A 16,332-nucleotide genomic window follows, 5' to 3' on the forward strand; every position below is an offset into this window, starting at 1 on the left:
CCGTGAGAGGCCCGCGTCCCCCCCCCCAAAAAAAAAAACCACAGGGAGCAAAGTCACCCCATCAGCCTGGACCTCTCACTCTCAGAAATATTACACGAAAGAAAAATGAATGTTTTATTTAAACCATTGCTATATTTGGACATCTCTGTTACATCAGTTTAGCCCATGCTCTAACACAGAAACCAGCATCAGGTGTGGAGCACTGCCGTAACAAAAACTTAAAATAGGCGGGCTGGTGAGCAGGTGAGAGAACAGTGATAGCAGTGTTTGGAAATCAACTGACACCATTTATGCTGTATCAAAATATATGGTAGTGCTGTGACCTGCAATAACTTGAAAAGCAGACCAGCTGCCTCCAGAGCTCCAGGGAAAGCATCTGGAGAGAGCCAGGAATTTCTGCGTTGCCTGCCCTCTAGCACTTTTACAACCAAAGACAGAAAGGAATACGGTACGGCTTGAGAGATTCTCTCTGCCTATAATATTCAAAGTACTATAAAATCACCATATATAAAAACACCTTTAAAGAAGCATTTCATTTCTACCCAGAGATGTCCAGAGCACATGTGGGGTATGCCCTTTTTGTACCATTTCTACTACTAGGTAACAAGAAAGGGTAAGAGTCAAGAGAAGAAATGAGAACTGTAAAAGAGGAATAAGAAGAGGGCCTCAGAAGCTTACAATGAGTTAGGTGGATGAGGGTCATGTCACTACATCCCTGCGAACACGTTTCTCCTAAGAACAAGCACCATTTAGCCTGCATCCCCCCCTCCCCCAAAATCAGGGTCCCTCCAATAGGTATGGCCTGTCCGTTCTCTCTTAATATGTTGCTAACCACCACTACGGCCTCTAGTCAGAAGTTTTCTTCTAGGAAATTGAGGCACAATCTCAGGTATTCTGTTGTTTTTCTCCCCCTGAAAAATAAAACACATAACACTTTAAACATTCTTTGGGTTTTCTTTATTGTTTATAACTAAGGGGAAGTAAGTAAGAGGACAATCTCTCTGCCTGTCTCTCTCTCTCTCTCAAATTAGACCTAGAAAGAAACGGTAAGGTTAAATATGAATGTTGTTGGTAGGTCTTCAGGTACACAACTTTTGAAATTTCAGAGGGGAAAAAAACAGATTCAGACCAAGGGATTTTTTTTCTTTTTTAAGAAATGGGACCAGGAACAGGCCTGATCCACAAGGAGGACAGTAGTAAAGCAGGTTTTAAAAGTTCTCTTTTCTTAAAAAAAAAAAAAAAAAAAAAGGAATATTCTCCTCTAGCTATTTTTCCTACTGGCTCTGCCCATGATTCTAACCTGGATCTGCCAAAGATCCAATAAGGATTGGTGGGTTTTGGTCTTATTTTTGGTTTGGATTTTGTTGTTTTAATCATTTGTTTTTTTAAGGAACAAGGAAAAGTCCTATAACTGCTTCCTAGGGAACAGTTCCAGCCACAAAATAGAAATAGAAAAAGGTATCCCTAAATATGTGAAACTACACGTAATAATACAACCTATTTCTTTTGGCTGTCACTCTTCATTTAGTAGAAAAGTTAGGTCTCACTACCTCTCAAAGTGAAGGCAGGACAATTAAACTAGTGTTTACGCCCCTCTCCTCTCTTAGCCCAAGTCTTCGAAAGACTGTCAAGAGTTTGGCAGCAGAATGTGAAATGAAACCCAAATAGCCAACAAGAGATGTCAACCAGAGATGCTCTGGATGAAATGACTGTGAACCCAGAGACAACTGAGGGAACGGTTCTGATGCGAGTACTTGGCTACCTGCAGTTAACTAATAAAAATGCCTCAAACACCATCCTGTACTTGTGCCTAATGCAAGAAAGCTTGCCTTTCAACCTGTGCCACTTTGCAGTTTTTGCCTTTCATGGGATTCTATTTGTTCAAATGACTACAGTCCAGAAATGCGCAAATAAGAACAAGCACATACTTTTTAAAAAAAAAATTTAAGTGTTGAGAATTTCCTGGTGGTCCAGTGGTTAGGACTCCAAGCTTTCACTGCTGAGGACCCAGGTTCAATCCCTGGTCAGGGAACTAAGATCCCACAAGATGTGAAACACAGCCAAAAATAAATTTAAAAAAAAATTAAAAATTTAAGGGTTATATTTTTCTTTGATACACAATCTCCAGTGTACCTTTCTCCTTATTTTGAACCTGACCTAAAATACTGACAAAGCCAGTTGGTCTCAAAATGCTCTAAAACCAGAAAGATGGAGTCCTCTCCAACCCTGGGGATGATCAGAGTGGGGTGGTTTTATTCGAAGCACCTACTTGTGTGTAAACTCAAACCACCAGGTGTCACATGTGGGTGGTAACTACACTAAAGAACCTAAGAGAACTTGGATAGCATGTGCACTCTAGGCAAACCTTTGTAGATACATAGGTAAATGGGACACAACTGTAAATTAGCTCTAACCGTGCCCTTACACAATGCCATTCCACCGCCCATGACTCTTACTCTTACTTAGGATTAATCCTAAATAGTTGGTTCTATGACACAAAAAAGTTTAAAATTAATAGCAAAGGCTGTTTTGCTGCTTTAGTTAAAATCAAAGGCTTGGAGTCAAATGGTCCAGAATTTGCATCATATCTCAGTCATTTGCTAGCAATGTGACCTTCACAACTTGCTTAATTAACCTCATCTCAATTTCAGTTTGCTAATCATTTAACAGATAGCTAATGCCAGCTACTATAAAACTGTCTCTAAGGATCAAAAAAGATAATACATTGGGCACTTAGCCTAATGCCCTAAGTATACAGTAAGTGTAGGTATGTAGCTGCTACTCTGATTACCTACGTTCACATACTATAACTATGTATTTACTTTCCATCTAGTTGGATATCACCCACCAGATCACACATTATTAAACTGTATTGTGGGAAATAACAGGAATAAACAGAACATTTATTTAGCACCTCCTGGCTGTTTGCTAGGGATTCAATAAATCATTGCTTTAGAATGATTTTTTTACCAAACAAAATTTTGGGTAACTACTATGTACCACACATTCTAGTCCAATGGTAGTACAAAAATACAGTCTATTTTATTGTGTTTATCAGGGTACATATGAGAAAACATCTCTTTATGAGAAAACATCTCTTTAATGGGGAAAAAAAAGAGTCAGGATCCCTATGCTTAATGGATCTATTCAGGAAATAGCAAATGATGGCAACAGGACACAATCACTGTCATGATGGAGGTACAAGGTATCATGGGAGTTAAGGGAAGAGGTGGAAAATATAATTTAGAAAGGCTTCAGAAAAGTATCAGAAGCCCAGCTGAAACTAAAAGGACAAGTGTAAGTGTGCCTAATAGTTCTCTCACTTAATTCTTCTCTTTTAAAAAAGAGTAATATCTGAAACTAACACAACACTGTAAAGCAATTATATTCCAAATGGATAAAGAAGATGTGGCACATATATACAATGGAATATTACTCAGCCATAAAAAGAAACGAAATTGAGTTATTTGTAGTGAGGTGGATGGACCTAGAGTCTGTCATACAGACTGAAGTCAGAAAGAGAAAAACAAATACCATATGCTAACACATATATATGGAATTAAAAACAAATTGGTTCTGAAGAACCTAGGGGCAGGACAGGAATAAAGACGCAGATGTAGAGAATGGACTTGAGGACACAGGGATGGGGAAGGGTAAGCTGGGATGAAGTGAGAGAGTGGCACTGACATATCTGCACTACTAAATGTAAAACAGATAGCTAGTGGGAAGCAGCCGCATAGCACAGGGAGATCAGCTCGGTGCTTTGTGACCACCTAGAGGGGTGGGATAGGGAGGGTGGGAGGGAGACGCAAGAGGGAGGGGATACGAGGATATATCTATATGTATAGCTGATTCACTTTGTTATACAGCAGAAACTAACACAACATTGTAAAGCAATTATACTCCAATAAAGATGTAAGAAAAAAAGAAGTTTAAAAAACCAATAAGTTGTAAAGATCAACGAAGAAAAAAAAAACAGAGGAATATCTGGACTTCCCTGGTGGTGCAGTGGTTAAGAATCTGCCTGCCAATGCAGGGGGACATGGGTTCGTTCCCTGGTCCGCGAAGATCCCACATGCCGCGGAACAACTAAGCCCAAGTGCCACAACTACTGAGCCTGCGCTCTAGAGACTGCGGGCCACAACTACTGAGCCCACGTGCCACAACTACGGAAGCCTGCAAGCCTAGAGCCCGTGTCCGCAACAAGAGAAGCCACCGCAATGAGAAGGCCGTGCACCACAACGAAGAGTAGCCCCACTCACTGCAACTAGAGAAAGCCCGCGCGCAGCAACAAAGACCCAACACAGCCATAGATACATAGATATATAGATAGATAAATTTATTTTTAAAAAAAGATAAGGAAACTAAGTCTGAAAGTTAAACAAGCTTGAGGTCACATAGCTAACAGGAAGCAAAGCTGGGATACACAATCAGATTTGTGTAACTCCGAAGCCCAAGGGTGCTCTTTCCACTACTACACACTGCCTGGCACAATATCTGATCTGATCATAGCTCATAAGTTTTATGAATAAATTCATGTTAAACCAAAATGTTAATATTTTACTAGGACCATGTTACTGAGGAATCATTTGTTGAATATGAAGAATGAGATGAAAGTTGAAAATATAGTTTTTCTCTTTACTTCTTAAGCACTACTGAATAAAATTATAAAGTAGTAAGAACATTTACTTCACAGCAAAGTTCATAGAAATAAAATATTTTGATCTTGATCAATATGAAATTTCCCCCCAAAGGTTAAATAATTCTTTGAAAGAGCTGTATGTATCCTACAAATATATTCAGCAAACTCACCAACATGACAGCGTAATAGACTATAAGATGTCAAAAATATTCTAGAGTCCAATTATGGCCTCCTTACCAATACACAGTGCATCCCTTCAATGCACCCTATCTTTTTACTCAACATTGCTAGTTATTAGAGAAATGCAAATCAAAACTACAATGAGGTACCACCTCACGGCAGTCAGAATGGCCATCATCAGAAAGTCTACAAATAACAAATGCTGAAGAGGGTGTGCAGAAAAGGGAACATTGTTGGTAGGAATGTAAATTGGTGCAGTCACTATGGAAAATGGTATGGAGGTTCCTCAAAAAACTTGGCTACCATATGATCTAGCAATCCCACTCCTGGGCATATATCCAGCCAAAACTATAATTTGAAAAGACATACACCCCTATGTTCACAGCAGCACTATTTACAACAGCCAAGACAGGGAAACAAACTAAATAATGATTGGATGAAGAAGATGTGGTATATACATACATACAATGGAATATTACTCGGCCATAAAAAAGAATGAAATAATGTCATTTACAGCTACGTAGATATACCTAGAGATTATCATATTAAGCGAAGTAAGTCAGAAAGTGAAAGACAAATAACATATGATATCACTTATATGTGGAATCTAAAATATGACACAAATGAACTTATCTATGAAACTGAAACAGATTCACAGACATAGAGAAGAGACTTATGGTTCAGCAGGGGGGATAGATTAGTAGGAGTTTGGGATTAGCAGATGCAAACTATTATACATAGGATGGATAAACAACAAGGTTCTATTGTATAGCACAGGGAACTATATTCAATATCCTGTAATAAACCATAAAGGAAAAGAATATGAAAAAGATATATATATATATCTATATATCTGAATCACTTTGTTGTACACCAGAAACTAATACAACACTGTAAATCAACTATACTTCAATTTTAAAAAATAAAATAAAATAAAAGCAAAGCATCCTATCTTTTAATTTTTAGACTGTATTTAATCAGGGGTTCTAGCATGCTGGAGGGAGAAATTACATCTTTATTTTTACTGACCTCTGAGATTTAGAATTTTAAAATAAACCCATTTCATCATGAATATACGCACAAGCAGAGTTGTACAGCCATACTCATGTCTCTGTCACCAACAGAAAGCAGATAATTTATCACATTCAATGCTTGCAGATATCCCCAAAATATCACTTACCCTCATCACTACTTCAAAATTACCATAATTATAAATTAGATTTTATGATTTAAGAGTAAATAAAGAACACATTATGAAATTACAAATTTGGCTTTTTTCTATTTTGGTAATATTTCAGTATAAATATTTATCTTTGCAATTTTATTAGTTTTAAAACATTATTTGGAAAAGAGTCTGCCATAGGGGTCAGTGACACGAAAAAGTGTACCACTAGACAGCACCCCACTAGACTATATACTCTATGAAAGCAGCTACTTTATCTGTTTTACAAACCAGAGCCTATCACACAACCTGGATGATGTTCAGTAATTGTCTAATTAATTGATTAATTAAACATTGTGTAATACAAAGCAAGCAGATAAATCTTATTATACACAAACACATAAATTAGAAAAAGCACAGAAAAATATAAATTTTTAAATGGGCTAATATTTGGTAATTACATTAGTCAACACGAACATCCATTTTTCTACTAGTTATCCAAACCATACGCATGCTTCTATGATTTAGTCAACTACTAAGTAGAATAAAAATTATTTTTCTCTCTCCTACCTTCCTTTACCTCCCCAGAACTGGCAATACTTTCCTTGATTCCTTTATAGTACTAAGACTACAAAAGAACGCATATCTAAGAAATTGTGTAATCATGTCCTTTCCTTCTTTTGAACAGTGGTGCTCAAAAAAAAGTCTGCATCCCGACAGTTACGTTTTCCAGTGGTGTGTGGCTCACTGAATCTAATGTATCTACTACATCCAAACTGTGCTATAAAGCTAAAGAATTAGCACATGATGAATAGCAAATATTTTACTTATTCTATCTTTATTCATTAAACTACTTGACACTCATTAATATCAGGATAGTCACCCCTTTCAGAGGGCATGTAAAGACTTTAAAATGTAAGCAACTATAAATAAATTACACAAAAATGTCAAACAGTGGTTCCCTAGAAGCTAACACTTTTACAGCTAACTTATTCTCTTTATACTTACCCATAGTTTCATAAATTTTCACAAATATACATTACTATTATACTTTTAATATGATTTTTTAATGTAAGCACAAAAGAATTAAGGAAGACTCTGATACTTATCAAGACCTCAAAACCACAGTGACATTAATTAGGATACTAATTGTCAAAATTCAACTGCTCTCTGGATATTTTATTTAGTTAAAAATATTTCCTTTAGTTTTTCTATATGACTTCTTAAAAATGTGTTTTTAATGGATACTCATTTTTCACAACTAATAAAAGAAACTAAATAAACCCAACAAATTACAATATACATCTTCACCATATAATAATGGATATTTATAGCAATGTTAATCTTCTGAGCCTTATCTTTATTTAGGCCTAAAAATCCAATGCAAATAATATTTAAAGAGATATTAAAGGGACATCTTCATGGCTAACATTTAGTAAGTGCTTACTATGTCCTAGGCAATGTTGTAGGTGGTTAAACGCATTAACTCATTTAAACTTCACAACCTTATGAAGACGGCTGCCTGGCCTAGGACTTTACACAAGCTAATGAGTTAGTCTGCTACTGTTTCATGGATGCTGGCAGAAGACACAAGACTCCTGGATCAAAGACAAAAGGACTGCATTACTCACTGCACAGCAAGCAGCAGAAGCATGAGGATACTGTTGTCAGTTCCCTTCTGGCCCCCAAGTGTCACGGGGGCAAAACCATGGGCCCAAATGGACTCCTGCACTCTCAGTGAACTGTATTACAAGGAACAAAGAGTGTGGGAAACCACTGCTTTTATAGTAAAAGCATTAAACAACCTGCTCTTTGTCCCAGAGGGAGACACGACCTCATTCTTCAAGGTTGCTCACTGCAAACACAACCCTGAGAAAAAAAGGCCCAGGTAAGGAGTGGTCAAGGCCTTCCATTGCTGGCATACACAAGATGTGTCAGGTGCAAGGGACCCATGGCGGGGTATCCCCAAAACACAGCTACTATCATCATCTCCATTTTACAGATGAGGAGGCAAGGTAAGAGGTCAAGGAACTTTGCTCAAAAACACAATAAGCAGAGAGGAGTTTGGATTCAAACACAAGCAGTGTGGCTCCAGAACCTCAACTACCACCAATCACTACTACGTTGAGTGTGAGCTGGAGCAAAGAAATTGAAGAAATCAAAATAATTGCAGAACTGAAAACAAGAGGATCACATGAAGCAACAATAACTCTGAAGACAATGTTGGGATGTGGTGGATGCACTGGAGAAAACAGAAGAATCTAAAACAGTGAAGATGATGAAAGAAGATTAGTCAAAGAAAAAGAATAACACATACAACAAATATGCATAATTACTACTACTTAACAAGGAAAATAGACTGAATGGAAAAAAATATTCAAAGATTCTACGGAAAAAACCATTCTTGAAACGAAGGATGGATTCTACACATCAATGCAGCTCAATCAAAGCAGAAGAAAAAATAAGCTGCCCCAGCCCTTAACAAAGGAAGCAGATAAAACGTTAAGAAGCAAGTGGAGGACCTCCAAACAGAATCTATAACCATGACCTGCACAGTGCCCCCTTGGCACCACTTCATGCCTCTCTGCCACCGAAGCCATCATGCCGCTCCTATCCCTAACTCTAGGTGTGACCTCTGACTATGGTACTTGGATACCAGAGATTGGGTTACTTTTGAAACAGACTGGGTCAGCAACTGACATATGATAAAAACTGGTCCAACAATTCTGTTTAGATGATACAGAGTCACGCTCCCTCTCCAGGGATATGGACAAGAAATCACGTGGTACCCAAGTTTGCAGGCAACCATCTTCCATCAAGGGGAGCCAGCCACAGGATGCAGCTGACTTAGAAAAAGGCAGAGATACAATGAACCAGGAATTTTGTGACAACAGTGAGGCTGACTTAAGCCAACTCAAACCCATCTGATCTCTGAACATGACAGTAAATGACCCATAGATTTCATTCTTTCTTCAAATTCGAATTCTTTTACTTTTTTTTTAATTTTTACTTTTTTTATTTTTGGCTGTGTTGGGTCTTGGTTGCTGCGTGCAGGCCTTCTCTAGTTGAAGCGAGTGGGGGCTACACTATGTTGTGGTGTGTGGGCTTCTCACTGCAGTGGCTTCCTCTGTTGCACAGCAGGGGCTCTAGGAATGTGGGCTTCAGCAGTTGTGGCTTGCAGGCTCAGTAGTTGTGCCTTGCAGACTCTAGAGCGCAGGCTCAGTAGTTGCAGTGCACGGGTTTAGTTGCTCCACGGCATGTGGGATCTTCCCAGACAAGGGCTTGAACCTGTGTCCCCTGCACTGGCTGGCAGATTCTTAACCACTGTGTCACCAGGGAAGCCCCGAGTTATTTTACTTTTAGTAACAATATCCTGGCTGGTAGACTCTAATAAATGGATATCAACTTTCATATACGACCCAAGGAAACAAAACAGACTATACATTCTATTCAAGTGTCGCCCAAAATTTACATAAACTAGAACATATTAGAATGCAGAGAAAAGAATCCTGCAGCCTGTGGAAGAAAAACCACATTCAAAGAAAGATAGACAAGATGAAAAGGCAGAGGGCTATGTACCAGATGAAGGAACAAGATAAAGCCCCAGAAAAACAACTAAATGAAGTGAAGACAGGCAACCTTCCAAAAAAAGAATTCAGAATAATGATAGTAAAGATGATCCAGGACCTCGGAAAACGAATGGAGGCAAAGATCGAGAAGATGCAAGAAATGTTTAACGAAGTCCTAGAAGAATTAAATAACAAACAGAGGTGAACAATATAATAACTGAAATGAAAAATACACTAGAAGGAATCAATAGCAGAATAACTGAGGCAGAAGAACAGATAAGCGATCTGGAAGACAGAATTGTGGAATTCATAGCTGCAGAACAGAATAAAGAAAAAAGAATTGAAGACAGCCTAAGAGACTTCTGGGACAACATTAAACGTAGCAACATTCGCATTATACGGGTCCCAGAAGGAGAAGAGAGAAAAAAAAGGACTTGAGAAAATATTTGAAGAGATTATAGTTGAAAACTTCCCTAACATGGGAAAGGAAATAGCCACCCAAGTCCAGGAAGCACAGAGAGTCCCATACAGGATAAACCCAAGGAGAAACACGCCAAGACCCATAGGAATCAAACTGGCAAAAATTAAAGAAAAAGAAAAATTACTGAAAGCAGAAAGGGAGAAACAACAAATAATATACAAGGGAACTCCCATAAGGTTAACAGCTGATTTCTCAGCAGAAAATACTACAAGCCAGAACAGAGTGGCATGACATATTTAAAGTGATGAAAGGGAAGAACCTACAACCAAGATACTCTACCCAGAAAGGATCTCATTCAGATGTGATGGAGAAATCAAAAGCTCTACAGACAAGCAAAAGAATTCAGCACCACCAAACCAGCTCTGCAACAAATGCTAAAGGAACTTTTCTAAGTGGGAAACACAAGAGAAGAAAAGGACCTACTAAAACAAACCCAAAACATTTAAGAAAATGGTAATAGAAACATACATATTGATACGTAATAATTATTGATAATTACCGTAAATGTGAATGGATTAAACGCTCCAACCAAAAGACACAGGCTCACTGAATGGATACAAGAACAAGACCCATATATATGCTATCTACAAGCAACCGAATTCAGACCTAGGGACACATACAGACTGAAAGTGAGGGGATGGAAAAAGATATTCCATGCAAATGGAAATCAAAAGAAAGCTGGAGTAGCAATACTCATATCAGATAAAATAGACTTTAAAATACAGAAGGTTACAAGAGAAAAGAAAGGATACTACATAATGATCAAGGGATCAATCCAAGAAGAAGATACAACAATTATAAATATATATGCTCCCAACATAGGAGCATCTCAATACATAAGGAAACTGCTAACAGCTATAAAAAAGGCAATCAACAATAACACAATAATAGTGGGGGACTTTTAACACCTCACTTACACCAATGGACAGATCATCCAAACAGAAAATTACTATGGAAACAGAAGCTTTAAATGACACAACAGACCAGATAGATTTAATTAATATTTATAGGACATTCCATCCAAAAACAGCAGATTACACTTTCCTCTCAAGTACACAAAGAACATTCTCCAGGACAGACCACATCTTGGGTCACAAATCAAGCCTCAGTAAATTTAAGAAAACTGAAATCATATCAAGCATCTTTTCTGACCACAACGCTATGAGATTAGAAATCAATTACAGGGGAAAAAACCTAAAAAACAGAAACACATGGAGGCTAAACAATACGTTACAAAATAACCAAGAGATCACTGAAGAAATCAAAGAGGGGCTTCCCCGGTGGCGCAATGGTTGAGAGTCTGCCTGCCAATGCAGAGGACACGGGTTCATGCCCCGGTCCGGGAAGATCCCAAGTGCCGCGGAGCGGCTGGGCCCATGAGCCATGGCCGGTGAGCCTGCGCATCTGGAGCCTGTGCTCCGCAATGGGAGAGGCCACAATGGTGAGAGGCCTGCGTACTGCAAAAAAAAAAGAAATCAAAGAGGAAATTGAAAAATACCTAGAGACAAACGACAATGAAAACATGACGATCCAAAACCTATGGGATGAAGCAAAAGCAGTTCCAAGAGGGAAGTTTACAGCACTACAAGCCTACCTCAAGAAACAAAAAAACTCTCAAATAAACAATCTAAACTTACACCTAAAGGAACTAGAGAAAGAAGAACAAACAAAACCCATAGTAGAAGGAAAGAAATCATAAAGATCAGAGCAGAAATAAATGAAATAGAAACAAAGAAAACAATAAGAAAGGTATAACCTTCCAAGACTGAACCAGGAAGAAATAGAAAATATGAACAGACCAATCACAAAAAATGAAATGGAAACTGTGATTAAAAATCTTCAAACAAGCAGAAGTCCAGGACCAGATGGCTTCACAGGTGAATTCTATCAAACATTTAGAGAAGACTCATACACCATGATAACGTGGGATTTATCTCAGGGATGCAAGGTTTCTTCAATATATGCAAATCAATCAATGTGATAACCCATATTAACAGACTGAAGAATAAAAACCATATGATCATCTCAGCAGATGCAGAAAAAGCTTTTGACAAAATTCAACACCCATTTATGATAAAAACTCTCCAGAGTGTAGGCATAGAGGGAAACATAGTTTTGGAAGTCCTAGCCACAGCAACCAGAGAAGAAAAAGAAATAAAAGGAATACAATTAGGAAATGAAGAGGTAAAACTGTCTCTATTTGCAGATGACATGATACTATACATAGAGAATCCTAAAGATGCCACCAGAAAACTAACAGAGCTAATCAATGAATTTGGTAAAGGTGCAGGATTCAAAATTAATGCACAGAAATCTCTTGCATTCCTATACACTAATGATGAAAAATCTGAAAGAGAAATCAAGGAAACACTCCCATTTACCATTGCAACAAAAAGAATAAAACACCTAGGAATAAACCTACAGAGGGAGACAAAAGACCCAGATGCAGAAAACTATAAGACACTGATGAAAGAAATTAAACATGACACCAATAGATCAAGAGATATACTGTGTTCTTGGATTGGAAGAATCAATATTGTGAAAATGATTATACTACACCATATATGTCGAACCTAGAAAAATGGTACAGATGAACCAGTCTGCAGGGAGGAAACTGAGACACAGATGTACAGAACAAACCTATGGACACCAAGTGGGGATGGGGGGGATGAATTGGAGATTGGGATTGACATGTATACACTAATATGTATAAAATGGATAACTAATCCATTCAAAAAAAAAAAGAATGCAGAGAAAACTCCAGAGAACATCTACTTCTCTAACAGCAGACTAGGTAATTTGAAACAACCCTCCCACTGAAGACAAGAAAACTGAGTAAAATATTTTTGAAAGTAAAAATGTCCTAAAAGCATCAAAAAACTAACAAGGTTGTAAAGGATTATTAAAGGAAGGTGAGCCTGATATTCAGGGCTGCATTTCCCATGGGGGTGTCGGCTGCTCAGGAAAAGGCAACCAAGAGCACGCACTGTGACTTTCAACAGACTCATCGATAGTCCTAGAAGTCTACAACCATCCAGGGAATGGGAACTCAAGATGGCAGGAACCCCTAAGTTGTGGACATCAACAGGAAAAATGAACCAGAAATCAATCTCTGCAAGGAGTGCTGCACAGCTTTGAGTTACATGCTTGGAACAGAAAATAGAGACATGAAACTGAACTGAGGTGCTCCTAAAATACTAGTGCCCCTAGGTACCAGTAAAAAAATCAAAGAAAAACTACCTTTTAGGGGAAAAACATCATCAATCTATTTCTACAAATAAATTGTCCAGCACACAAGCATACATAATCAGTTACATGAGGAGACAGGATGACATGAGCAAGAATGAGCAGAAACAGCTGAAACGGAACAACTCCAGATACTGCAATAATCAAACAAAAATTTTAAACCAACTGTATTTACCATGTTAAAGGTAATAAAATCAGAGCATTAAAATTTTCAGGAGGGAACTAAGAACTACAAAAAGTTGCAAACTTGAATAAAGAACTTTTTTTTCTTTTTTGCGGTATGCAGGCCTCTCAGTGCTGTGGCCTCTCCCGATGTGGAGCACAGGCTCCGGACGCACAGGCCCAGCGGCCATGGCTCACGGGCCCAGCCGCCCCGCGGCATGTGGGATCTTCCCGGACCGGGGCACGAACCCACGTCCCCTGCATCGGCAGGCGGACTCTCAACCACTGCGCCACCAGGGAAGCCCAGAACTTTTAAAACGTAATAAATGGACTCAATTGTTATGTTTAACAAGCGACTACATGGTTAAAAGGGGATAAGAAAACTGTAAGATCTATCTAGAATGATCTGTTTAGAACAAAGGACAGAGGAACAAAAGTATTAAAAAAATTTAAAAGAGAGGATAAATGATAACAAACACCGTGAAACAGTCTAATGAACATTTAGTTAGAAGAAACAAAGAATGATACAAAAGCAATAGTTGAATATATAATAGCTGAGAATTTTCCAAAGCTGATGAATACGTCAAGAAACCTCAAATTCCAAAATGTAGAAAGTATACAAAACCAATGAAATATAATAAAATTAGAAATGAATAACAAAAATCAAGGAGAAAATCCACACAAACAATTGGAAACTTTTTAAACTCTCTTAAACAGCTCAGAAGTCGAAGAGGAGACCAAAACTACAATTAAAATACATTTAGAAAATAAGGATAATAAAAATAATATCGAAACCTAGGGAAAACACTAGGAATCATGTTAAAACAAAATCCAGCCTTAAACACCTTTTTTTTTGGTTTAAGTAATTAATAAAAACCAATTAAACATTTACTCCATAAGTTGGAAACGACATACACAAAAGTTTCTACAACTGATATGATACAAATAAGTTTAAGCAAACATACAAATATTGATATAAATCATATTTTTATATATTAGTTATATACAACTGGAAGACAGGTGTTTTTTGGGTTTTTTTTTTTAATGTATCATTTATAATAGCTCCCCTTCTCAGGGCTTTTAGTGAGAAGTTTTGCCTCCAGATCTGCTAAACTCATTCAGAAATAAAGAAGGATTAAATATCATGTCTAGACTTTCAGGTAAAACACAGTATCAGTTAAAAATGTCTCCACATAGAAGTAAGGTACAGACACTTCGGGCTATGCAAAAACTCGAGAGAAACAGGCTTAGTGAAGTCTAATGATCAAGGCAGAACTTCTGAAAAGGGAGTTGAGGGTGGGTATTCACAAAGCGAAGAGTTGAGGCAATTCTTTAAAAAGACCTGGATAATCGAGAGAGTGGTCTATACAGAGTGAAAGCCAAGACACGAGCATGCACCCAGTTTGACTGTGTTCTTCCTTTGTGAGAAATGAGGTACCCTGGGCAAGACTGAAGTCCAGTATGAACTAAGACTGCTGGATAAAACTGTTAACGATACAGTCTGAAGGTGTCATTTAACCTTGTGTTAATTAAAATATGGAAGGAAGGGGCTTCCCTAGTGGCGCAGTGGTTGAGAGTCCGCCTGCCGACGCAGGGGACATGGGTTCGCGCCCTGGTCCGGGAAGATCACACATGCCGCGGAGCGGCTGGGCCTGTGAGCCGTGGCCGCTGAGCCTGCGCGTCTGGAGCCTGTGCTCTGCAACAGGAGAGGCCACAACAGTGAGAGGCCAGCGTACCACACAAAAAATAATAATAATAAAAAAATAAAATAAAATATGGAAGGAAGGATTCAAACAAATGCTCACCGACTCTAGACTCTTAAGAATGGAACTGATGTACCAGGCACAATCTGGGGAAAGTTCCCTCCGGTGGGACTTTGAAAAGTCTATAGCCTAGAAAAACTAAGTCAAAATTCTAATAAAAAATGTAAAGTTGGCCAGAGAGAAGAACAGTAGTTACCACGGGGTGGGGAAAATGAGGAGCTGTTGGTCAAAGGGTACAAAGTTGCAGTTTTATAGAATGAATATGTCTGGAGATCTAATGTACCAACATGATGACTATAGTTAATAATACTGTAATACTTGAATACTGAAAATTTGTTCAGATAAAAAAAAAAAGCAGAAGCTTTCAGACACAGCAGACATCATAACAAGTTAAGTTCTCAGGGATAAAGAGAAACACTACATAATAATAAAAGGGTCAATTCTCCAACAACACATAAAAATCCTTAACACATACATATGCACCTAACAACAGAGCGTCAAAATACATGAGGCAAAAACTGATAGAACTACAAGGACAAATATATAAATCCACTATTATATATGGGGATGTTAATAGCCACCTATCAAAAACAGATCCAGCAGACAGAAAATCTGTAACGACATAGTTGAACTCAACACCACCATCAATCAACTGGATATAATGGACATCTTTAGACTACTTCATCCAACAGTAGCAGAATACACATTCTTCTCCAGGTCAGATGGAACATTTACCAACAGACCAAATAAATTTGTTTCTGTGCCTTGAGACAAATTTAAAATAATAAAAATCATACAATGTCTGCTCTCAGACCACAATGGGAATAAGGGAAATTCATAGCATTGAATGCATATATAACAAACAAGGGGGGCTTCCCTGGTGGCGCAGTGGTTAAGAATACTCCTGCCAATGCAATGCAGGGGACACGGGTTCGATCCCTGGTCCGGGAAGATCCCACATGCCGCAGAGCAACTAAGCCTGTGTGCCACAACTACTGAGCCTGTGCTCTAGAGCCTGTGAGCCACAACTACTGAGCCTGCATGCCGCAACTACTGAAGCCCACGTGCCTAGAGCCCATGCTCCACAACAAGAGAAGCCACTGCAATGAGAAGCCTGTGCACCACAA

At 38.3% G+C, this 16,332-nt stretch overlaps 1 protein-coding gene across 1 annotated transcript in view; it reads right to left on the reverse strand.

Moving 5' to 3' along the window:
- The window catches only part of KMT2C (lysine methyltransferase 2C), a 206,933-nt gene that overhangs the window by 183,792 nt on the left and 6,809 nt on the right, over window positions 1-16,332 (reverse strand). The gene's annotated exons all lie outside the window — the stretch shown is intronic.

The sequence above is a fragment of the Neophocaena asiaeorientalis genome, unplaced genomic scaffold, assembly GCF_003031525.2.
Source record: "Neophocaena asiaeorientalis asiaeorientalis breed wild unplaced genomic scaffold, Neophocaena_asiaeorientalis_V1.1 scaffold145, whole genome shotgun sequence".
NCBI lineage: Eukaryota > Metazoa > Chordata > Mammalia > Artiodactyla > Phocoenidae > Neophocaena > Neophocaena asiaeorientalis.